Source organism: Epargyreus clarus, unplaced genomic scaffold, assembly GCF_041222505.1.
Source record: "Epargyreus clarus isolate Ecla_fem2 unplaced genomic scaffold, WU_Ecla_fem_2.2 ptg000017l, whole genome shotgun sequence".
Taxonomy (NCBI): domain Eukaryota; kingdom Metazoa; phylum Arthropoda; class Insecta; order Lepidoptera; family Hesperiidae; genus Epargyreus; species Epargyreus clarus.
The window spans coordinates 11,643,806-11,670,877 of NW_027332225.1; the positions used below are offsets into that span (position 1 = coordinate 11,643,806).

The window sequence follows — 27,072 nt, forward strand, 5'->3', positions numbered from 1 at the left end:
CGGACGTTAACCTGTCGAACAATGACTCGAAGCCTTTACAGTAGTACTAATTGGATTCCCTTAACTATGCAGCGCTCACCTTGATTCCTAATGATCTTTATGGATTTTTTTCAATCGTCTAAATCCGTTTGGAAGGGTTTATCATTAATTATGAAAATTTTGAAAATGTTTTTGAAGAAAACTATCTGATTGCTGAGGGTACATCATACTCATATAAATCCGCGTGGTAGATAAAAAAATAAATATAACTTGAATTTATTATGAAATTTTGAACTGAATGATAAGTATTATGTTATGCTATGCAAATTATATATAAAAAGACGTTAACAACAAATTATATTATTAATACAATCTTCATCTAACGTCAAGAATATCTTATCATTCCGTCCGTCATAAATTTAGTTCGCAGAAAAATCCAAGTGCGTTCGAATTATGATTAGCCTTGAACCAAATCTGAAAAACGGAGCAAAAGATTAAGGATTAAAATATATGAGTTGATAGAAAGTATGATTAAATTAGTTACTTATCTTATTTCTTTGCTACTCTTTGCTTGCCTAGTTGAACAATGAATTTGTTCTAAAAATTACATTTATTATTTATTTATTGAAATCTAGTAATGAGAATAGTAATGAGATCTGATTGTACAATCTTATACGATCGTAATAAGTAAGATCGTAATAATCAGCTGTAAAAAGTAGCGTCTGCCAAAAATATAGCAATTTCAACACTACAACATACACATTGAATCTTAAACTCTTTGGTAACATATAATATTTTAACATGAGGTCGTCGTTTGTGGTAGTAATGGGAGCAAAAATACCTACGGTCTGCACATATATGTTTACTTTTACGCTCGTCCGTCGAATCATTTAGATATGTAAAGTTTTGCGACATATTAATTACTCTGACTTTCTAGAACGCTCGCCTTATGGCCTCAGGCAAAGCGGATATTTCGATAAGCTTAATGTATATAGGTAGAGAAATAATTATCATGTTTTAATAAAACATTGATGAGAGCTCCAAAAGCAAAATACATATCGAATGGATAATATGTTGGTGAAAATAAACAATAACAAAAGTGATTTAATAGGTTCAAAATTAAATTTCCAATGGTGCAGATTGCGACACATTGAAAAAACGTCGTCATATTTATATTTTGCTGTTTATTTTGAGGTTAAGAGGGGGCGTCGGTCCAAAAAGAAATTGGGAACTTCTGCTCTAAATTTATCCAAAGTTATTTCAAGACATAAGAGTAATTTATTTCAATGTAAATATTTGGAGAAAAATATTTTTTTGTTCAATTCATACGATAAGCTTTGGTATAGCCGCATTTAGATTTTGTGACGTATCAGGTTCAATATATAGATCCAAGATAGCTTATGCATTTTTATGAGATTTGTCTTGTAATAGTATTTAAAAAAAATAATATTTCTTAACGTATTTATAACTAATCGCGCTACCCCTACTTTGAAAAACAGAATGATACCACCTACCACACACACAATATACCTATCATTTGATTTAAGTTTATTTTTATTGTGTAATAATATACCGACTTCAAAAAAGAAGTAGGTTTTATGCTCGCCTAGTATTTGTTTTATTACTTTGTCGAGTGGATATAATTATTGCGTATGGAAGTCATTTCGGCTGTGTGTGTATATCTGGTTCGACGTACGCTTTGGTAATTCAGTTTCGTTTCTTAATCGTCTTGTGCAAGTAGAACGAGTGTTTTTGGCGTCGGTTTTGGTATTGCGATAGCTGCGTGTTTGCTTTGGATGTTTTTAATGTCAAATTGCCTGAACATGACGCAAAAATATTTATGATATTTTTTTATATAATACTTTAATTTAAAAATATGACAGGAAAACTATACCTAATGTATGATAATTAATGTATTTGTCAAAAGTAATTGACTAATGATCTCATGTTTCGAATATATTTTGAAAATTTTACTTTAGGTTTAGATATGAGACTTACTCAACTCTGAAACGACTTAACACATACATCATATTGCGACACAGCGCCTAATTCACATTGTACGTGATTTATGAAATATAATGATTAGAGGGATTTTAGCAAGACGGCAGAGGGACTGGCCGTTATAATATAGACTTTAGGTTTTCTTCCATTACCTATTAGACTTAATCCGAGGATTTGTTATAGAAATATTTCCTACTAGTTTTTGCCTTCGGCTTATCCCGCTTTTAAAAGCTTTAAAAATAATATGACATGCATACATACATAAAACTTAAAATTCGTACCTTCATTGGAATGACATTGGCGCCATCTGGCGAAAATTGTTTGTACCAACTCTGAAACCTTCGTGGGCTCATGGACAACAATTCCGCTAAAGATCATCACTTGATTAAATGCATAGATTACGATTCAACCCTTACTAATATCGATTAAAATAATCGATTTTTTGGTCTAAAGATCGGTTCTCCGATTAATGGATCTTAGATCGCCATCCCTAGTTCCCGTGAGATTTTCGGGATAAAAACTATCCTATGTTCTTTCTCGGGTCTCAGACTACCTGTGTACAAAATTTCATTAAAATCGGTTCAGTGGTTTAGGCGTGAAGAAGAGACAACCAGACAGACAGAGTTACTTTTGGATTTATAATATTAGTAAGGATAAGGATTTCTGACGACTAATTGGCTTATATATTAAGAATACTGCCCGGTCGATCTCTGATTTTTTATCTCCCTAGACACGTGTAAAAGAAGTATTATATTAAGTAAATAATTCACGTATTAATTACATGTATGCTTCTAACGGTAGTAAAAATGCAGGGAATGTAAATTATTTCGCAGAGCAAGCGTGTGAGTAATTTAGTCTTGTAACAAACAGTCAGTGCTTCTATTTCCACAGTTATAAATCAAATTAACATACTGTTTATGTTATGAATTATTAATTTACCCTTGACTTTAAAACAGTCTTAATATTACTAAACTATTAATGAATTAACTGTATATTTACTTAAATATTAACAATTTATCACAATTTTATGAATATTGATGCATTTTGAATTAAACTTTTCGTCTATATTATCTTTAAACATAAATATTAACAATTTATTACAATTTTATGAATATTTACCAATTTAAAATTAATCTTTTCGTCCATTATTATAGACTGGGTGGTAGAAGGTCGTGGCCACGCGACGTGTATTTCTGCAAGATGGAAGCAATAACCGCGTTGCCGTTCCAATCTGATGGATATGATAAAGCTGACATGCTTAAATGTGCAATTTTTTACGCAAAAGTAGCAACGCTTTATGTCCTTGAAGGCCTTTACGACATTCTTAAGATACAGATAAAATAAAGCAAGTTTCAATAAACAAGGATTGATGTGAGGTGATAAGATAGAAGCTCATTTTGACCGTCTAGTTCCGGGACTAGAATAGGGCTACGGTATCCCCTGCCTGTCGTAAGAGGCGACTAAAAGGGGGCTTCTGGGGTTGCGGGCGGCAAGAGTGGGAGCTCGAACCGTCCAGTATGCGACCCCGGGAAGGACGGCAGTATGTGTGGTCGCATACCGTCCTAAATACCAGGTGGTGTGGGAGGAGCAAAAATTGAGGGCAGAACCCAATCGGGGTACCGCGCTTGAAGGACTGCGGTTGTGTTCCGTCGGAGATCCGGGAGTTCTCCAACAAGCGTTGAGGATGGCCACCGGGGGGTTTTAGTGCGGTAAAAATCCCACATAATCCGGCGTCGCTCCCACGTCGTCGGGTACCTTCCCCCTAGAAACGAAAAAAAATCTCATTTGATTCCATTCCAACTAAAGATTTTCTCTCCTGCTAGGAGTCTTTGGCAAATGACATGGCATGTAGCAGACTCGTTTGTTACTATAATCACACAAAAAGCTGTCAATCGTTCGATTGCCTTTCATACATAATGGCATTCTCTTGCTGTAGATTTTTTGTTAGTTTATTTCATTATTTTATTTAGTTGTATTATGGTCTGAACAAATATTGTCTGTGGGTCAGTGACAGTTCACGAAAATACAATGATCCCTACACGATTCTTGGCAGTGATTATAAAGGAGCCTTAAATCACTCAAAAATAATTGTCAGAAATTATATTTGAAGTCAAATATGGCAGGTGTAATTATTTTTTTGTCTTATTAAAATGAGCAATTAATTTAAAACTTACATATTGTTGTATTTTTTGTCTGAGCCAATGTGTGCTAATTAGTTAATTAATAAAAATATTTCGAGTTTATACAAATATTCGGATTTTAAGGCAATTTAATACGAAATTCTGTATGTTTTTCTTTTCTTATAAAGAATTCCTCTTTTGGATGTACCTATACGATATTAGCTAATGTGTTACCCATTCAAGCACACACAAAAGGGCACTGAAAAATGGATGTTCAAGAACGCTTATAACTTTTTTTTCTTTTTTCAATAAAACCATTTAACTTAAAAGAAATGTTATCAAATACACTGGTATGATTTACCTTAACATTATATTAAGTACGAACGTTATTACTATTAATTCATTAATACATTCGATCGTAGTTCAAATTAGGTTAATGGATAAATGATTATCTTTTTCTTTCGAAACAATCAAGTTTTTGTAACTTCGTTTGGCGCGATATAAGATCATGGTGCTCGACCCCACTAAGGTCAAATTTAGCAATTATCTAAAAATAATATGCATACAATTCACATTGTTTCATCATACATAGTAATAATCAATTATATAGGTACATTTGTTTACAATACTCAGAAATAAGTAGTTCGATTTAAAATTCTAATTTATTGCGTCCTGTGAATTTTGTTATCTGTTTTTTTAACACGCCTTTATTATTGTTTCATATTACCAATATTACCAGTGCAGGCAGATATGTAACAAAGTTTAATAAATTTAATTGTTTAGACGTCAATTACAGAAAAAAGGCTATTCAATAAATTATAGTTTGATCTTTATTTATATGCAAAATACGGCCGTGGACTTAGCAACGACTCTGTCAAATTTGTAATAATCGATTTCGTAATTTTATACTGATTATTTTCCTTTTAAATAATCATAGGTATAGGTATCGTTTGTGTTTAATGGCGTTATAATTATTTGTTTTTATTAATATATTATCATATATTACAAAGGTCATCGGCCAGAAGATTATTTGCATATTTAGGCAGATAGTAGGTACGTGGCACTTATATAATAATACGTAACTACATTATGTAGATTCTTAGATTGTTATTATTAGATTGTTTTTCACAGCTTAATTATGTATTCAACTGTATTATAATAATGTCTGTTATTTTGTACATATACATATTTATTATTTATACGAATTGAATCACATTTTTCCTAGTTAATATTTTGTTGTTTCTCTATGAGATTATATAATTTCGTGATAATTATAATAAGATATGCAATTTATACTTGTGATCACATATATATCAAGAAACATACAAGAGTAAAATAGACAAAATGTGATATTCCTGATCTAATTGTGAATAACGAAGAACATAAGTCTATGTAGACTTTGCACATTCGATACTTACTTTATCTTTATGAGTGGATATTTAAAGTTTATCCTCATTTCGATTAATATATAATAATATATATAATAATAATAATATATTACATAAACAATACAATATAGCGGTGACAATTCATGATGCAATACAAACACGGTATTGTAAGAGAAACTCGTTTTGTGATTTATATGAATTCCTTGCAAATAATGCATTATCATTTAACCTATTGCTTTTCTTAATTAAGGTTTGTTTCAGTTTGCACGAGTTTGAGATTTGAAAAATTAGTTTGCAAATCTATTAAAGATATTAAGCTCAAATTAATTTAAAAATTGAATATAGGTAAGATGCAAAATGAAATATCTTTTGAATGAAGGCGTTCTTAAAGATAATCATTTTGGTATTTTAATTTATGTAAAAACTATACCTATTCATTTCTATTGCATTAGGAATTTTGGCTACGGTTAAGGCTATTTATAAATTATTGATTTCTAAATGATATCTTTATTGTAATTTTGTCAAATTGTCAGCAATCAAATCAGTTATTTGTTTAAGATTATAACCTCAGGATTTTCATAATACATTCCCAAATTAATTCTGAGGAAAGTTCATAATCATTCTTTCTTTTTTTTTTGTAATTTCCTCATTTTGTTAAAATACCTTTGTGTTAATGTCTTGTGCAATTTATCATCAACTAGCTTATTTTTGTTTAATTATAGTATACTCCCAAACGAATAGGATTGCCAAAATACGTATTTTCCTCGACCACGCCCACGTCAGTCTAGTTCCAATTTCTAATGTTGCTCGTTTCATTTACGTAGGTAAAGAATATTATTTACCATATATGTACTTGTACGTTCCCTTATTTCTCTGCTGGTAGTAACAACACAACCATGGCATACGTTACCAAAATTATCTTACTAAAATTTCAATACGACATTCGGATGTTTGTCTCTCTTTGTCTTAATAACAAAAAGAATATGATTAAGATTAGATATAACCAATTGTATAAATAGAATCTTATTACAATTTTTAGATAGCAAAAAGTATATTTTATGTCTAAATGTATCAGCTGTCTGATATAGTCTAGACTCTAGACTCTATGATTCAGGCGTGGTGCGCTGAAAAACCCGCTACAGTAATGAATATATATTTTATTATTGGTATAACATTTTCTTAATCATAAACAGTTTTTTTTAGATTTGCCAGTTTTCCTAATGTAGATGCCCTTCAAGTCTGGAATAGACTAAGCAACGATAACAATCGGTCTATTGTATTGTTTGACATACAAAATATTGGCACTTAGCCATTACACCTACACTTAGTCTGCACAAATGTAGCGCTATCGACGATTTTGATCTGAACGAAGTATCTGTGCTTATATGTTTATGTTAGGGTAAACAATTATTAGGTACTTATAGCTAATATATTATATATAGATATTTACGCGGATGTAATCTTTCTCAAAATTAAACTAATCCGTTTAGATATTATTAGATAATTCTTAAACCCACAACATAATATTCTTATATGCGTATTTAATACACGGGCAATAAAAATAATAAAGTAAGTATTTTTTTTATAATATAGGAGTAGCAGACGAGCATGCAGTCCACCTGATGGTAAGTGGCTACTGCCGCCCATGGACATCTGTAATGAATCCCAGATAGGACTAGATATTCCGACCTGAGGTCGGCCACAGATGCGCCGCTACCCCTGAGGATTAAGCTGGAATGCCTCGGAAAAGAATGTCTCCAATACCACACCCTTCAAAACAACACAGCAGCGCCTAACACTGCTGTTATGAGGCAGAAATAAGTGGGGCGGTGGTGCAGCCGCAGTCGAACCACAAAAGGTTCTACCACCTTTAAATTTTTATCTTTACGATTTATACTTCTATGATAATGTAGAGCTCTAATTTTGTGATATAAGTAAACGCTGCACAGAGATTTTGTTTCTTAATTATTTTTAGATGTGAAGTCTCAATAACCTATTTCAATAATTTCGACCTTCTCTGTCTTTTAAATTGCCGACGTATTTTTTGAGAATGTAATTTGACTCATATGTTGTCATTTAGACCTGCTTAAGCGCAACAAAAATGCTTGTTTGTTAATTGTGAATAATTAAACCAAAGCGGAACGCATTAATTAGTCGGGACAGACAGCGGCTCATCTATATGCGAACGAAGGTGTCTACACTGTACATGCCTTGTGGTACGTATTATTCATGAATGAAAGTTAAAGTTTCATCAGAGTACGTGCAAGATGTAATGGGCGGTATGATTCGCGTTGACGCAAAATGGCTAATTAGAATAAATCATTTCAAAATTGTTATTCTGTTATCATCTTTATAGTAATCGTTAAAATGTGTACATGCTTACTAGCATAATGAGACCAATTTGAATAATTAACGTGCATTTTTCAATTGATTTACATAATGCATGCGTTTACGTTAATTAATGTGTTAGATTTGTATGTGTAAGTAAATATAAATTAAGCTGTGATAAACCAATGTCATATGTCTTTGAGAATAAATTCAAACTACTTAAATGTGTTAGAGAAGGTAATAGAAATTATTAAGTAAGTAATAAAAAAAATTGGCCAAGTGCTAGTCGAACTCGCACACGGAGGGTTCAGTACCACCAATTTTCTATATATTTTTTTATTTTTAGTATTTGTCATTACAGCAACCACTGAAGTGTATTGTGAAAATTTGAACTGTCTTCCTGTTACGGTTCAATAGATAAAGCGAAAAACGTCGAAAAATAGCGGTTTCTTGTACGGTGACCCCTATTTATTCTGTTTTTTATTTTTAGTACTTGTTGCTATAACGGCCATCATTATGCATCCTCTGTAAAAATTCAAGTGTCTGTCTATTACGGTTCCAGAAATAGAGCCCTGTAACAAACGGACAGGAACCCTAAAAATGTTATACGGTGTGCAAAGTTTTCCAAACAGCACTTAGCCAGCATGGTGGACTTTTGCCACAATGCTTCTAATTCTAAGTACAAACGTGTTTTTAAATAAGATGTTAATGGGTTAATTTACAAGTGTAACTCATGCTTTATTGCTGTAAATCCCACATTAAAATCTCTAGTTTTCCTGTTCACGTGGCTAAGAACATAGTAATTAGGATTATGATAGAGATAAGGAATGTACTTTTTATTCACAAAAAGTGTTGATGGGTCTTACATGCGTATTTATGAGGTTTATGGGTTAGTAGAGTGACGTAGTTGTTTTTTTAACAATAATAAATAATTAAATAAAGAAAAAGAAATAATGATACGTATAAGCTACTTATTTTGACGAAATTTTCCTAGTAGAAGTGGTATGTGCAAAAAATATTTTGTTGGCAAAAAATACCGATACTGATATTCGCGATATAATTTATCACGATTGTTAAGTTTCAGTCACGATATTTGTTTATCCACCGATAGATAAGGATTAGTTCACATTAAGGGAAGTTAGATTTGCAAATAATAAAGTATGAACTTTTGAAGCTATGAGTACGTAACTTAAAGTAGGTAGGTAAATGCTTATAAACAATATTAACGTACTTTTTTAACTGTCTGAAGTTTTAAATCATGTATCAAATCATGTAACATTTTAGATTTAGCTGCAATTTACCAACCTACGTAATCTTTAAAAATAAAACGTTAATAAAACTTTTGCATGCAAATTTTAATCCTTTACGCATATTATTAATAATTATCCAATGTTTTGCTTACCAATTATCGAAATATGTCTCTTTCTGCAACCAAAAAAAAAATCAAATTTGGATCCGTGGTAGACAAAATTTGTATGGATTGATATTAATAAAATATACGCTAATCCGTTTCTGATAATCTGGTCACATTTATATTTAAACAAGGATGGCTTGTCCAGTCATTACATGGATAGTTACGAATCAATTTCATTATATCATTATATCTCTTCGTGTTACGTGTGAACCTACCTCAATAATTACAGATTTATTTGCACGCACTCGGCCGATTATAATTATTAAATTTATCTGATGTATGACGTATATTATGGTATAAATATTTACGCATGGGAAACCAGAAGTGTCTGAAACAAGGTAATTAATGGTGAATTAAACATAACTTAGGGTAATTATGGTATGAGTGACGTCATTGTACTATAATTGTAATGGTATATTTTTTAAGTAGCAGATACAAGCTGTATAATTTATTTATGCGAGGTTATGCAGACACTATTCTTTCTTTATTTCATAACAAACGCGGTCAATAAAATATATCCTGGGCCCTGAATTAGGTACTGCATCTATAAATGTCAATCATTTCAGTAGAACACGGCGAATTATATTTTTCCTCGTTGAATAAACAACGGTACTAAAATTATTTAATACACATTCATATACCTTTTATTATAGTATATGAGGAAACAATCTCTTTTAAGTTTGAAATATTCTTAAGTCGCATTTTCCTTAACACGATTTCGCCCTCTTCTAAGGTAATTGAATAAAATCAATTCTTTTAGTTGACGTCCATGGTTCGTTTGTCCGACAGACGAAGTGATGATTTTGTCTGTTACTCGTACCTCGGAATATCTGTTTGCTTGTCTTTCACGTTACGGTGGTATTAATAGCACAGGGAATCAGTGTGTAAAGTTTGTATCTCCAAGTAATTATTAAACATAAATATTAAAATAAAATCACTTCTAATTTCTCGGTGCAGTTATTTTTAATAATACGACCGTCCCTGGCGTAAAGCCGATTAGCAGTAATAGCAGCTATAATTAGTTTCTAAACATTCGGTTCGTACGCGACAATTGGCGTTTGTTTGACACGCACCTACGTTTAAGGGTCTCTCCACACACATCGACGCGAAACCGACATGAACATTAAACTGACAAGCAAGCTCTAAGCCAGTCAACAAAAGTTCTATATCTTCTTCTTATGAAGAGGACATAGAAACTTATGAACGCAACAGACGTCATAAACATCAGCTAGTCTGCAAGGTAGTGAACTAGTGACGCAGCGCGAATGACGTCATAAGTCGCTGACACAAAATAATCTGACTAAATAAGAACTCGGTCCTACGCCGGTTCAAATGTGTAGATCACAAAATGAGTCATTGAGCTACAGATTAGCTCACAGCTCATATGATAGGTATATAAGCTGGATATCATTGGGAATATGAATACAAGAACAAATTGAGCTAATCTTAGCGTGACTCACACCGTGAGCTAAGCTGCAGCTTGCGCATATTTATTATGTTACCCATATCCATTCCCGACCAGCTCAAGCCGATCCACGTCGTTGCGTGCGGTTAGACCCTAAGACAATTATGTCATAGAGACTGTATTTACGGCCCATTACGTGTACTATTATGCAGTTCCCGTTATTGCAGTTATGCAATGTCACTCGTGTCGCTCAGTGAGGCGTGAGGCCGCAAAACCGCAAAAATTTCGCACGTTGTATGTCACCTATTAATTTGTGGTTTTGTATAGGATAATCGTTATGGAATAAGTATAAGTATTATGGAATAAGCAAATGTAGTAGAACTGCTCCTGTCTCATCTGCAGAGAGACGTCGACTTCTGCCTTATAAAAGCAGCGTTAAACGCTTCTGTTTTTTTTTATGTGGGTGGATTTGAAGATGATAGAACCAGTGAAGTTCGACAGGGTAGCACCACCGTCACACCTATTCCCAACGTGAAGCGAGTTTTGCGTTTCAATTAAAGGGTGTGGATGAAGATAACATAAGATAAGCCTATATGAAGTGAGCATCTTTCTGTGGTAACGCGCCTGTAATCAACTACTGATAAAACCCCTGTTTTAAATAGAGTTCCAGAGAGCGGCAGTGACCACTTACCATTGGGTGGACTGCATTCGCACTTGTAGCTTCGATTGTACTAAAAAATATTCGCGATGCTGTAAAGAATCGCCTTTAAACTCATTAGGACCCATGAGTTTTTTGCATTTTTGATACTTCTATGAAATAAAATAAATGTATAGTCATGTATACATGCGTCATGCTTAAAGGCTCGACTTCTACGTCTCAGCTCGCAATTAGTGTACGCACGTGTTCACAGCATCGCGTGTTGAGGTCTGAAACGTGGTCCCACAATTGGCTACTTGACACTTTTTGGGAAAGTGTTTTAATGAATTAGTATATGTATTATATATGCCTTTCATTGATCACTTTTTCGAAAAAAGGGCTATTCATTAATAAAAATCGAACTTTCTTTACGGTGAACGGAACGTCGCGTTAAATCAGGCGGTCAAGTGTCATTTTGTGGCGGAACGTCATTACACTGTAAACAAACAACGCTTAGAAGAAAATTGAGAGTTATTTAGCTATTATAACTAAAATTTAAATAAATGACAAGTTATAAGACGTGTGCAGTGACGATGTGTACAAGTACGATCGTAACAAATTTGCTTATACAAGTTCCTAAACCTAAATCTCATAAACGTTAAAGAACTTGCAGATTCTTATATGTTTAAATCCTCTGTTTGCAAGCAATGACATTTTATACTATCTATGTAAGAGAAGTATTATTGAAAAGGAATAAATTTAGTAACTCTCGAGTGATTCGTCAATTCCAAATCATTGGAACGGGACGTAATCAAAACAAAACAGCAAGTGGAAGTATTCATATATTTAATATATTATATAGATGTCTATGATAAGAATAGAATTATAAGACGTCTATGAGAATTCTATTTTAAGGGCCCATTCTGTAATTAATAGGACACAATTAAAATATTTCATGACTTATTGATGGTGCATGTGCACTGATTAAGTTACAGGACTGTATAATTAAAAATACATGATTTGCTAATATTAGTATTTTATTAACCGATTTCTTTGTTTATTTGGTTTATATGGATCTATTAGTGAGTACACACAGTAGAACTTTTGTATATATTTATCATATGTTACAGTTACAATAATTACTACAGATCACCTAAGCTAAATTTTTGTGCTGCTTGCGTGTCTGCTTTTCTTCATTACTAAAATTATTTTCCGTAACAAATGGATATATATTTTTATCACTGTCATTTTCAGAATTAAATTGCAATGCAATAATAGGAACTGTATGGTCACTTTTCTTCCTTCATCTTGTTGGGTAGGTTACGCAAGTAAAGAAGTACTATTTCCCGTGTACTTTACTTTATGTATTTCAGACTGGTGCCCACTTTCGAAACTTTTGGCTCCTCACTTCTTCTATGCAGGACAGTCATCACATTTTCATTTTCATTGATGTACCTTGTGTTCAGGACAACTTTTACTTTTCATGAAACACAAACTTGCCTTCCTCTTAAACTGCACATACTCTATAACGTCGTCACTATACGATTGTCGGGAAGATCTGTAAATATAAATATAACCAATTAATAACCTTAAAACAGTTCACATAAGAATATAAGTATATTTAAAAAAATCTTAATAATCACTTGAAGACAACCTTTCTTCTGTCTGAAGTCAGTTAAGAAATGTTTTAATTGTCCGATATGATTAAATGTAAATATAAAGAATGTGTTACTTACGTTGTTTATTTGATATTTCCATAGGTTATCTCACGGAAGTTTTTGTATCCATTTTGATTTATTGCACTGCATATATGGATCTTCTTTAAGCAGGTTCACGCTATCAGCTTTAATATAGTATGGCTTCATTTCGGTTCACAACATAAATTCAACCAACTCTAACAGCAAACGATTTAATTATTATTTGTCTTGTTTGGTTTCGATGTAGTGGCGTCACATGACATTTGAGGCAGCACTGTCGCCGTTTTGGGATTTAAAATCCACAGATAAAAAATCGAAAATTTCTTTTTAAAAATTAAAATACTTTGAACGTATTAAAAAATAAACGAAATACTGCATAATTTATGTTTACTTATAAGCTATCATATCCAACATATTTCATATTTTATTGTTATAACTGTCAAGTACCCAATTAGTGTCAGTCACGCTTCGCCTACGGACCTTCTACAGTATTGTCCGATATACATTTTTTAGTAACTTTTCTTTAACCGTATTTAACTTTATTTAACCGTATGCCCATTTAGGTATTTTTGTTATAAATTAATTTAAATGTCGTTTGTTTTACTGAATTCTTAAACGGAGGAGGTTAAAAGTTAAACCAAGTTTTTTTTTTAATTTTAATTTAAACAATTTTATTGGTGTTTCTATAACTACATCTTTTTTGGTTTGGTTGCAAAACAGTAAATAACTGTATATAAACAAAGGAAAGTAAAAAATAACGTACTGCAACTAACGGAAAAACATTTAACATGAAACAAAGTAGGTATATAATAGTTACTCAATGGCTTTATCACGATGCATCTCAAACTGCCAATATTTTCATTTGATATTTATTATGGGTACTTACTTCTCTGGCCTCGACGAAATAGAATGGAGAATCATTGAAAAGGAAATGTTTGATTTAGGGATCAAACTATGTATTGCATTGTGCTTTGTCCACATGAAAAAAAAATCGTTAAAATGTGACTAAAGGATCGAGCCCATCTCAAGGTTAATATTGGATCGATTGAATTCTGTTATTTAATGAGAATAGATGAGAACAGCAGTGATAGCCTAGTGGTTAAGAAACGCGGCCTCTCGATCGAGGGGTCCGAGGTTCAAATCCCAGGCACGCACCTCTGATTTTCAAATTTATGTGCGTATTAGAAATTAATTATCACTTGCTTAAACGGTGAAGGAAAACATCGTGAGGAAACCTGCATACCTGAGAGATTTATAAAAAAAAAAACTCAACGGTATGTGAAGTCTACCAATACGCACTTGGCCAGCGCGGTGGACTATGGCCTAATCCTTCTCATTATGAGAGGAGACCCGTGCCCAGCAGTGGGACAGTAATGGGTTGATGATGAATGAGAATAGTTTATGATTTTCATCTCATACAAAAAGTATATGATTTAAGAAGCCAATTAAGGACTTGTTTCACCACAGGCTCATAAACGTATTCAACTTTCAGATACTCCATATGCCATATGTCAATTAAGTTTGGGATTAATTAAGTTTATCAGCAGGCGTAAATATAATATAGCTTTACTTCCAAGGTCGAACATAAATCTATAGCATACTTCTTCGATCGCGTATGTAGACGATTATGTCCGCACGTGTAGGCAAGGTCGTGTATTCCAAATTGGTACTTGATCCATGGAATATAAAAAGAAAATAAGTTCTTAGAATATGTATCCTACATTGGATGCTCATTACCGTCGTCGTCAACTTACTACTGGCCCACTGATGGGTACGGTTTTCCGTGTAGAATGTAGAAAGGATTAAACTATAGTCCACCGCACTGGTGGAGCACCAAGTGCGAATTGGGCAATTAATACATTGGTTTAATTATCTAAGAATACATTTCACTCTAGATTATTTTTTTAAATAAATCTCAGTCGCGTAGATTTTCGTACGATGTTTTTATTTGACCTTATAGCAAGTGATAATTAATTTCCAATTTGCACATAACGATTCGCTCCTCGGAGTGCTGATTGAAAGGTCTAGTTACAAACACTAGGCTATCACTTCGTATAATATTACGCCCCTTAATTACCGATAATTGTAGGAAAATTCTCCGTAGTTCGACTGTAGTGGAATTAACGGCATGCCAGTAATGAGTTAGTGACGCAAGTTGTCGAATTGGCAGCTTTGATTGATTTATACGATTACTACTATTGTTTAACTTTAGGGCCTTCACAATTTCTTAAGTACCAATTCTATCCAAGCAATGTGAAAATACGTGCCAAGTGCCAAGTGAAGATATCAAGTTTAAACGTCTTCAAATAAATCTAAGTGTCAAATACAATAAAAAAAATTTAATTTGAATAATTTAGAAATGTTTACTGACACCGTGAATGAGGCTCTTTAGTTTGCACTATAATCACACCTAGTTTGACGCTTCTATGGCGTGTGTCACAGTTTTTATGATAAGACAAGAACAATTATACGTGAAAAAATGTTTCTTGTATGGGAACTTCCCTACAGTTTTTACTTTTTGTTCTTAACCAATGATTTTTTTTTATTTCTTGGGTAGGTCTTTATAATGTTAATTTGACGGCGTAGATTTATCTATTATTTTACGAATAAGGTTTTATTTTTAATTGTGAGCTGAAGTTACTTTAATAGAGTAAACCTCAAAATAGCCCAGAAGTTCCCCTTTTCCTCATTAAAGAAAAAGCTTTACACAAGGAAAAGGCGTATAAGGATAACAGTTACATATATTCTTTTATTTTATAGTTCGATATATCTATGCAGTTACTTGACGTTTCTCTTTATTAACCAGTCAAATAAGAAACAAAGTATTTTATTCTTTTGAATACAGGAAATTGCTTAACCTATAACAATATTTTACGATACACATATAAAATTCGTATTTTTTTTACTATATTCATTGCCGTAACATCTGATAAAAAGGTTATCATATGAAAGAATTATGATGAAATAGCCGTAATATAGTAAGCATGCGAAAAAACTACAAACAAAAACTCGCTGCAAAAAGAGTACTTAAAATCTCAACAAATAATAGGGTGACAATCACGGAATACCGTTCAGCGGGACACTTAGTTTTGTTGTAGACCATCATTGTTTTATGGCAATAAATTACATTCTCCTTTTGCTTTGTTAATTGCCTTTGTGTTTGTTTTGTTGTAATATTTGTTTATAAATTATTTCTATTCATATCTATTTTATCTGTCATTGTATTTTTATGTCTGCTAATTTCTATGCCGTTAATAATAATGATCCCTGAATAAGTGAATAAGTCGAATATGCACTATTAAAGAAGAATTAAAAATAACAATTTCTTATTTGTTTGTATAGGACAGATGGAATAATTACCAGCCTGTTTATCTACAGTTATGTATGTGTCATACAGTTAGCACAAAGGATTATTTATCATACACCATGTATAAGTCATATAGTTTAATGTGCAATGAGACAAATCCTTATAAAATGAGATGAATGGCGACCATTGCGACGCATGTGTAGCAACGGATGTGTAGATTAAACACAGCAGTTGGGACACAAAAGGCAATTATGCGAGGGTCAAAGTCATTTCCCACGCAATGTTACACCATCGAAACTTTATACGTCTGAAGTGTTTTTGGCGCCGATATCATATCAGCTGTTTTACTTTTTAATAGGACGAAAATTTACGAGTCGATCTTATTAAAGTTTAGATTGTATGATTTCTGTATCGATATCAAGTAAATTTGTTGTTACTTAATTCTAAAGTGTAAATACTATACTCAGTAATAAGTATCATAGATAGATCTATGATCAGTAGAGTTCTTTAGAAGAAAGGATAAAAAGTAGAAAGAATGCAAGTAAAACTTACTTTTCTAAAATTAACTTTTTTATTATCTTAATTTATGCATTAAAATAATATCAACAAAAATTAATATCAGACCACAAAGTTGCAAAAGTTATAATAAGACTATCAAATTATTTAAATGATATATAACTTACACCTAAAATGCCTAAGCCCTGCAAAATATCAATTAAAGTATCGTGATTAAAAATGTTATTTATTTTATCTATTTTTTTGTTTTCAGGTAAGCACCAATTTCTTCATCCTTGGTACGAGGGGTAAGCTTACTTGGAGTAGCTTGGGATATGCAAAATGTAACTATGTCTTCCTATGTACGTTCCGTTTCTTGAAAGTTTTTACGTTGTGTTCAGTGATTTAAGGTTAATTTTTATCTGCAAACTTAGCGCATATACTCACATGCCGTGACAAACAATATAGTGTTTTCGTAACGTATTTAGTGTATTTGTATATAACATACATTTATATATAAGACAATATTGACTGGGAGAAAATGCTATTTAGCAGTAAGTCCGCCTTTTGTGCTACACCTTTGTTTTGGTCAATAAAGTATAAATAAATATTGTATATAAATATATTATTTTGTCTGCCACAGCCCGTATCTAACACGTTCAATGTCTGTAGATATAAACGGGCCTTAATTGTTATCTCTTACAAAAATTACGTTACAATCGACTTAATAATTAAGCAATTTAGCAACAAAGTAACAGATTAACATTTCGTTCGATTAACTACTGTGAGGAGTTTCGTAGCCACTTATTATTTTCATCATTATCGCGTGAAATTTAAGTCAGACAACCTATAATTATTGAATAGCTCACGTATAATATGAAGTCGGGTAATGTTCGGATCACACCACAATATTATAACTTTCACATGTGAATCACTTGAGTAGAAATCACTCTGCAATAGGTTTTTATTCAACCGATGTACGACCTGATTCGAATATTTATATAAATAACTAGCTGACCCATCAAACGTTGTGTTGCGATGTAAATAAAGAAATGTTAAGGGTGAACAACCCTTATCACTTAGGGGTATGAAAAATAAATAGTAGCCTATTCTCAGACTTATTGAATATGCAAATAAAATTTGGTGAAAATCGGTAAAGCCGTTTCGGAGGAGTACGGTAACTGACATTGTGACACGAGAATTTTATCTATAAGATAATATGTGATACAAGCTCAAACTCATATGAAACAAACGATGAAGATTAAGACTTAATTAAATAGTAATGGAAGATCATATTTTTGCTAAAATTCTATATTTTTATATTAATATAATGATAATAATAAATTGTCATTTAACTAAATAATTTATTGTTGAAAACAAATCCTGTGTAGGAAAAAAATTGATTGTTTCTGGCGTTTAACAAAAATTTTAATTGTGTCTGGGAGAATGTTTGGCCCTTCGAATTGGTCTAGCTGTCTACAAAATGTATTAAAATAGTCCCCCAAGCATCATATATAAGCGTCTGGGAGGAATTACCCTGTGGGCAGGAACGGTATGTCAATATGAAATATTTATTTTGAATAATATTCTATGTGACATATATAAAAATCAGTGCTTCGAATTTAACAAAAGTAAGTTATGTTTTTGTCTACCTTTTCTACCTGCTAGCTGTGAACGGGCCGCCTAGCCAAACTAGCAAGTATGCACACACTCTTAAACACATATAAGAGTGTCTATACAGTAAAATTCGTTACTTCAAAAATAAGTAACGTCTGGGGGCCCTGGGATCTTAGACTATAGATCGCGATAGGTTTACAATATTGATAGTCAATTATTTGTCGTCGTCAATGTATAACCGTCCGAATGCTGGGCAAGGGTCTTCTCTCAGAGTGAAAAGGGTTTAGGTCGTAGCTGAACATGCTAGCCAATTGCGTGCTGGTAGACTTCACACATACTTTTGAGAACTTTTTTTAGAGCTCTCAGGCATGAAGGTTCTTCGCGATATTTTTCACCGTAAAAATATGTGTTTCTAATATCTAATTCGTACAGAATTTCAGCAAATCGTGCGTGGCGTTGCGTTTGTGCTTTCGATTCAAACTCTGAATCTTCATTGTGAAAGACCTAGTTTCAAATCACTTTTCCAAATAGTGCCTGCGTTTATACAATGCTAAATATTCGTTCAAAACATTACTTAAGTTATATTACTCTACCATAAATTCTCTAAGAGAGACATAAAATAATACTTTTGTTGTAACATTACTTTTAGTTATCATATATTTACAAAGTTAATATGGCTTTATAAAAGCATATTTTCCTATTCAAAATTTCCGAATTACCTAGCCTTAAAATCGATGAATAGTACGTAGGTGTGTGTATACCGATTGTTTTAATGATTAGTGGTACAACAATCACTTTCACGTATGAATCACTTGCATAGAAATTGCTCTACAATAGCAACTCGTTTCGTAGTCACATTATACAATTTATTGAGACCTCGATGCGTGAAAACAGCATTGGGATCTTTTCAAAACGTATGAATAGAAAGCGTTTAGCAAATAGGGTCATTTTTATAATTTTAAGGGTATTCAATTGAATGCTTATCATCATCAACCCATTATCGTCCTACTGCTGGGCACGGGTCTACTCTCATAATGAGAAGGATTAGGCCATAGTCCACCGCGCTGGCTAAGTGTTTGTTGGTAGACTTAACATACCTTTGAGATTTTTTTTAAAAAATCTCTCAGGTATGCAGGTTTCCTCACGATGTTTTCCTCCACCGTTTAAGCAAGTGATAGTTAATTTCTTATATGCACATAATTTTTGAAAAACAGATGCCAAGGATTTGCGCCTCGAGCCCCTCGATCGAGAGGCCGAGTTTCTTAACGACTAGGCTATCACTGCGTTGTCCCTGGAGCTCGAACCATCCAGCAAGCGACCCCGGGAAGGACAGTGGTACGTGTGTGGTCGCATACCGTCGTAAACATTGTGTGGGAGGAGCGAAAACTGCTCCCCCAGGGTAGAGCCCGATCGGGGCATCGCGCTTGGAGGGCTCCGGTTGTGTTCCGTCGGAGATCCCGGAGTTCTGCAACAAGAGTTGAAGACGGCCGCCGGGGGGTTTTAGTGCAGTAAAAAACCCACATAACCCGGCGTCGCTCCCACGTCGTCGGGTATCTTTTGGAGATTTCCCCCTCGAGAAAAAAAAAGGCAATCACTGCAAGGTTAACCATTGTTGTTAAAAAAATACTGTCTAATAGGAAATTAATGAACAAATTAGTAGGTTAAACAATTATAAAACGTATATATTAATTAAATGTTTTATATTTCTTATCTTCTTATGTTAAAGTCTAATGGTTTAATAATTGGAATGCGTAATATTGTTATACATCTCTAAAATTAGGCATCAGTTAAATAAAAATATCTTGTCCAAAATACATTTTATTTACAAAATTATTTTTGAACATTATTAACATAATAATAGGTATAATGTATTTTTTGGAGTTTACTCCTTAAGAAACGATTTGAGTTATAAGGCCCGGTACGGAAATTTTATGAGGAGTAAAATCAAGTGTAACACGAAAAATGAGGCGTAACGGTAACCAAAATATGAATCAAGAGTGCTTTTATTAATTTAAAATACAGTAAGTTCAAATCCCATATGAAAGTAATTATTACAATAAAAATAATTAGCAATATATAAAACATTAAAACGTCATTAACTAATTTGTTTACATTTTTGCATAAATTAAGTTATAGGTTTGATCATTTATAAACACTGTGAAAAATATGAACATTGGCGCCATAATATGATTAACAATCTTTTATGAACGTTTTTAAAGAAGAGTAACATATAAAATCAGTAAGCAATTGAATAAGATATAATATTAGCATAATAAGTTTTTAACATAAAGAGGCTTTTGTAAGTTACTGATATATTAATTTAACTTATAAAAATGGATGCATTATTGATCAGCACCATCTATCAACGATAAACGGGCAAAATCAAAACAGTATTATTTAATATTTATTACAGAATTATTGCTAATGAATTATGTTCAAAATAAGTTATATAAAATTAGCAATACGTTTTAAATGAATTCTAGAATTATAAAACATTCAGAAACAATCCAAATTACATATAATAACATGTTTATTGAGTCTCATATAAATTTCATCCGTAAATTGCAACAAGGATATTTTATAGATGGCAAAGAAATTATAATTATTAAGTTTTAAGTTATAAAACGTTTAACATTGTTTTAAATATAAATAATTATATTATATTAAAATTTACTTTAATATAAACAATTATATTAAGTTACCATTATAATATTTGGAACCAAAATACATAGATTGATAAACTTGCAAACTTACAATTTATAAAACTTGCCACTAGATGGCGCTATTTTTTATTATTTTGTAACATACTTTATGTAATACGCATTATTGAAGTAATATAAATAATCCGAATAATTACAGATATATGTTTGTTTCTCTTATCATTTTAGCAGATGCGTTCATTTACCTACCCTTTTTTCTATTCGATATATATCATAATTATCATTCGTAAGGAGTAAACTCCAATCGTGCGTCGTAGCTGACACACACACACTTTTTATTATAATATAGTAGTAGCATACGAGAATGCAGTCCACCTGATGGTAAGTGGCTACTGCCCCTCACGGACATCTGTAATCAACCCCAGATAGGATTAGGTACTAGGTAGAAATAGGTGTGGCGGTGGTGCCGCCTGAGTCGAACCACAAAGGGTTCTACCACCTTGAAATAATCAAGTATTTGTAATATTCATTACCATGACTTACTTACTAATAAAAGTCCATTAATAATAATGGATCTATACAACTTTTGCACTATGAAGCACTTGGCAAATGATGATTTTTGGTAGGCAAGACATTTGACATATTGATTATTAATAATGGGCGTAAAGTTCAGATTTTCTTAAAAACATAGAAAAATCCGTAAAAGTTGATGTCGGAACATATACATTACGACTATGTTGACATTATTTACTCAATGTTTATTCACGTCCTTCTTAAAGTCATCACGTGCTTCCGTGTTAAAGGATAATGTCAGAATACAATATTAAGAGGTTGATCTTCAAACGATCTTCATGTGAGTTTTATATCTTTATTTTTATGTGTTTAACCTTTAAAGTCCTAGTTCGAGAACAATGAAGGTTTAGAGCATTTTATTCGTAGACTCGCCAGTGTTGGATTCGGTAACCTGATTATTAACATGTAATATGTAAAGGATATTTTATTTCAAAATTAAAATGGCCAACAGATGTGTGGTAGATTTGTTGGGAAGTTGCTATTTTTTCCCATTGACATCTGAAATTATATAGGATAGGTGTTTAGACGAAATCACAGGTTTATAGATCCGTTTTTGATAATTCCGAAGTTCGAATTGGAACTCCCTTCAAATTGGAACATTAATAATGGTTTTTATACGTTAGAAAAAGCTTTGGCGGTGGTGTCGCCGCAGTTGAGCCAGTTTTAATACTCTTGAATGGCAGATAAATTACTTAAATCTTGATGATTACCAGTACCGTTGTGGGATAAGGGTAGAAGGGCATTAAAGTATAATGGTTCCGTTTAGTTTCGCAACCTTTTGGAGCAAAACTTGCACTCTAACCTAAATATTTTCAGTTTACCTAGAGGGCATCGTTATCATCGTAACATAATACCTATATAAATACGTTATCTCTAGTACTTAAGTAGGTATATCATATGTTAGCAAATAAAAATATACCAACTAAGGTTTTTGTGAGTTATCTTCGTAACCAAGGTGAGTTTTTTATGTAAATATTTTGTACCTAGTACGTTACCTACTGCACAGTTAAATATACCAATACCTATATTATAAATGAAAATCTCGTGTAAATACAGTGGCAAACCTGCACTAAAATGCTTTAAAAGTGTTATACAAATAAGGAGGAATGAATTATTTATTTTTTTGCTTATTTGTTATTAGATTATGATAAAACCTGTTCCACTAACAAAGATGGCATCATAGATATGACAATAGAGACAGTTATAGAACTATACTTATAGTTAAAATAAAAAAGAAAGAATGAATTAATTCATGTTTCGTGACTCCTTTTTATTGATGTACAAGCTAATTTATGTAATGTTCCAACTAAAAAATATAAGTCGACTTCAGAATGTTTGTCTAATCAAAGTATAGATATTCATTATAGAGAGTCACACAGGTTTCTCTATATACAGGGATGAGGAGTGTAGAGATACTGAGGTAGCATACACACATGTGAAAAGATACCTAATTATTTTCATATTGCAATTCCAACATAATTAGTTGTATAAGGAAAAACATATTTAGCGTAAAACAGAACAATCGCATTAGTGGTGAATTCGTTCCATTATTTATAATGGCTGCCTGGAGCATTGAATTATGGTTATATGGAAGTGAAACACGGTGATTTATACAATTGCACTATGTTTTTCCGTTTTCCTATATATGGCATAATTGCGCAGAAGAGATATTTTCAATGACTAACATCGTTTTATAAGTAGATACTTATTAATACTTATGTATTATACTCGTAAACAATTAACACTTTTCTATTGCCTTTGATATTTTATGATTGTATTTTCACAGAATAGAGGAAAATATTTAAATACATATAATGTAATTGTCGATCTAATTTTCCGATCTTAATTATGCGGCTTCAGTTAGATTTTTTTTTTATTTTTTGTATACTATTGGTAACACATTCTATATTCACGACCACACTTTAGAATTTATCGTATCGATGGGATCGGAATTGAATGTTCTACAGTTAAGTATTTTCATAAAGAGCCGTTATAAAGTATTGTTGTATCAGTTGAAAATACGCTATGGTTAGATAATATAGAGAAGTGAAGGTCTTTGCTAGTAATGGATCTCCTCTCATAATGAGAAGCCTTTAGAACATTCCACGTTTGTTGATTTCACACGCATTTGAATACATTATTTACGGAGCTATTCTTGTATATAGTGGTTTTCACACTGTTTTCCTGTGCTATTATAGCAAATTATAAATAAATCGTAGCACTAGAGGAAAAACTAGTAGAGAATGTTATGCGCGGTGTATACTTTGAAATTATTTAGCAATATTACAGACGCCAGCCCTAAGAAAGCGCGAAAGTAGTCGTTTTTAGCAAAGCGGGCCACTGGGTAAATAGTGTTTGACCTGATGCGGACTGCACCGAGATCCGATTACCTACTTAACAGTCGATTAGTGAACTCGGAACACTACGCTCAACGCGGAATGCCAGTAGGCGGGATACGATCGACTGAACTTTCGACAGTATTTAGAACTAGATCAACGGTTCAGCCTTTGTATCTGTCGCTCTATATTTTCTTGACGCATTGACATCGGACATTGAACTTTGTTACATTGTAAACTTTCCGTCGAGATTAATAGATTGGATTTCGTATTTTGTTTTAATCTTATTCTCAAAATGTTTGACCTTGTTTTCTGTAACTGGATATTCCCCATTTTCTTTTTCCTTTTTGATTGAAAGCGGTTTAATTTTATTGTAATCATAGTTTTTGTATGTAGGTACAGATACGAATGTTAATACTGTCGTAAACAAAAAGTTTATCTGCAAAAATTTATAATTTACCGTATATACTCATCTTGCTAAATCTCCTTGTTCTATTTGAATTTTGTTACAATGACGATCATCTGGAGTAACTTTGGACCATATAATAGTAGATAAATAGATAGAAAGATAGAAGATACAACAAGAGATGGCTCGGCTTTTTGTTCATTTGCGATAAAAGTTGTTCATGGAATTTTTAGAATTGAGCCCAATCGATTGGTACTTTATCCTTTCAAAACATATAATGACGCAATCACGGTGAAACCTATCCAACAATAGTGAAACGTGCGAGTATAAGTACATCTTGCGATTCAAGTGCCCAGTCTAATAAACTCTTAAGCGACCATGATTTATCGAATGAGATAAAGAAGCTATAATGAGCCGCATCAGTCTACTTGAGGACTAAATATCATAGAGGTATGAAGCGTCACCAATCGTGTAATCATAAATCAAGATAAGCTTGCCGTTTCCCCTCGAGCTGATTCCGATCGGACCCTCGCTGTGTATGTTTCTAATTAAATCCTCGCTTTCTCTGAGGAGAAAAGCTTCAATCCGGTTGCCTTAGATACGCTTTTACCGTTTTCGCCTCTTGTTTGTGTATCGCCAGGATGTTTGGCACAGATCCATAATGCAATGTTTTTGAGATATGTGAAGTTGTGTATGGGGACGCCGAGGAAAAGGACGTCGAAAATATGGTGAATGATAGATAAAGAGATAGAGAGAGTATGGAAGATAGAGAGGACGAATTCAAAGAGATTACGAGGAAACGAGAAGACAGAACCACAGAGAATACGCTGAATAGGGAAGTATGAAACAAAGTATGATAGGTAAATAAAAAGAAGGATACGTGGAGAATACGGGCAATAAAAAAGATGTATAAGATACGGTGTATAGAGAAGATGGAAAACGATAGGATGGGATGTATAGGGAATATATAACTTTAAACCCAGGTTTCTTAACTTTGTTTCCCAATTACTCCTATAGTGGAAGTATCCTCAGTTAATGGAGCATGTTCTAGATCTCACCTAGTTTAAATCTGATTCTAATTTAACTGTTGAAGGATATATAAATACAAATGTTTATATTTGATTGTAGTTCTAAAATTTAGAATCATGAACGTTTGGCTAGTTTCCAAGTAGTTTATTAAGTCTGTCGTTTAGACATACGATTATAACGTTTATATTAAATGCATTAAACACAAATCATGGTAAATGGGACGAAAAGTATGGTAACGCATCGAATGGTTTATATCCGAATTACATCGTATGTTTATGACGAAGATTCTCAAATAGATTGCAAAATGGTGGATATACTCGTATGTATAAAATTGTGTCGTACGCGATGTTTTTTAAATGAAGACGTGTAAATACCCATTTCAAATAGAAAGATATTATTAAAAAGTTGTCTGACTTAAAGCGTAAAGATTTACTACAATATTATTGAAATGAGTGAAATATATTAACACCAAATAGGATAGGAGTTCTAATTGAGGTCGATCATAAATGTTGACAAGTAGTTTGCTACTCATCGTATTACGTGTGGAAGGGACTAGTGCGAAGTATATAGGGTTAGGTGATGTGGGATCCTAACTAGTATTATAAATGCGAATGTGAGTTTGGTTGTGCATTTGCTATCACGCCTTAACTACCAAACTTTTTTTTTCTTGAAATTCTGTCTTGAAATTCTGTATACACGTTTTCAAGAGTCCAGAAGTGGACATTGGGTATCTTTTATACCAAAAACAAAAATACTGTACCCGAGAGCTAAAAAAAACAACTATCGTCATCGACATCTGATCACGAGCAAGCCGCGGGTAAAAGCTAGTTTTAAATGAAGAAACCAATATTAGTAATGGATCGATGTGGCATAATCAATTAAAAATCTATACAAACATTTAACAAGCCGCAAACTGTATTACCACAGCGGTTTTTTATCACTGGTCGTTAAACGACATAGCGCGAATTGTTTGCCTAAAGGTGTATATAGACTTAAGCATTCACTTGTAATTATAGTCGTCACAATTAAATAGGCCCATTTTGACACATGCCACCCTATTGTCATTAATGTTCTAAACTAACTTTGTATAAGTCTGATTCATAATTAGGTGTCCAAAATGTAAACAAAGAAATGTCATTGTCAAAATTCGATTACAGGTATTGTAAAACTTAACAAATTAACAAGAAACGAAAAATTTCACAAAATTCAACATAAAAAAAAACTTAATAACTACACACAATTAAAAAAAAAGCGCTACGAAAACTAGAAAAAATTCGAGTTCGATCACGATCACAAAAATGAATAATATCAACTACGAAACTTAAAAATGGCGGCACAAAAAATGTGTTGGATGCCGATTGTGTGACCATTATCACAATTTAATTTTCTCGCATAAATCTTGTTTTTTATTATTATTACTGTATGAAATGGAATTGAGTTAATATAAATATTGGAAAATGTGAATTGATTTTAATTTATTTAGATTATTATTTTATTATCGATGTATTAATTTAATATTGTCAAAAATAAGAAACTACCATTTGACACATATTTTCTTGATAGGTCAACACCTTTGTTTACATTTTGGACACCTAATTATGAATCGGACTATAGTAGGCAGTTTACGACCACGTGACGGCTAGAGCTTGCAGCTTCAAAGCATTCGGATGAAACCATAAT

At 32.6% G+C, this 27,072-nt stretch overlaps 1 protein-coding gene and 1 long non-coding RNA gene across 2 annotated transcripts in view; one reads left to right on the forward strand and one right to left on the reverse strand.

The window, feature by feature from the left end:
- The window catches only part of LOC140748889 (protein fem-1 homolog CG6966), a 103,097-nt gene that overhangs the window by 33,500 nt on the left and 42,525 nt on the right, over positions 1 to 27,072 (forward strand). The gene's annotated exons all lie outside the window — the stretch shown is intronic.
- On the reverse strand, positions 12,369 to 13,212 carry LOC140749169 (uncharacterized). Its single transcript, XR_012103033.1, has 2 exons — positions 13,009 to 13,212; positions 12,369 to 12,830 (listed from the first exon to the last, which is right to left on the reverse strand). It is a non-coding gene; the product is annotated as an uncharacterized LOC140749169 (long non-coding RNA).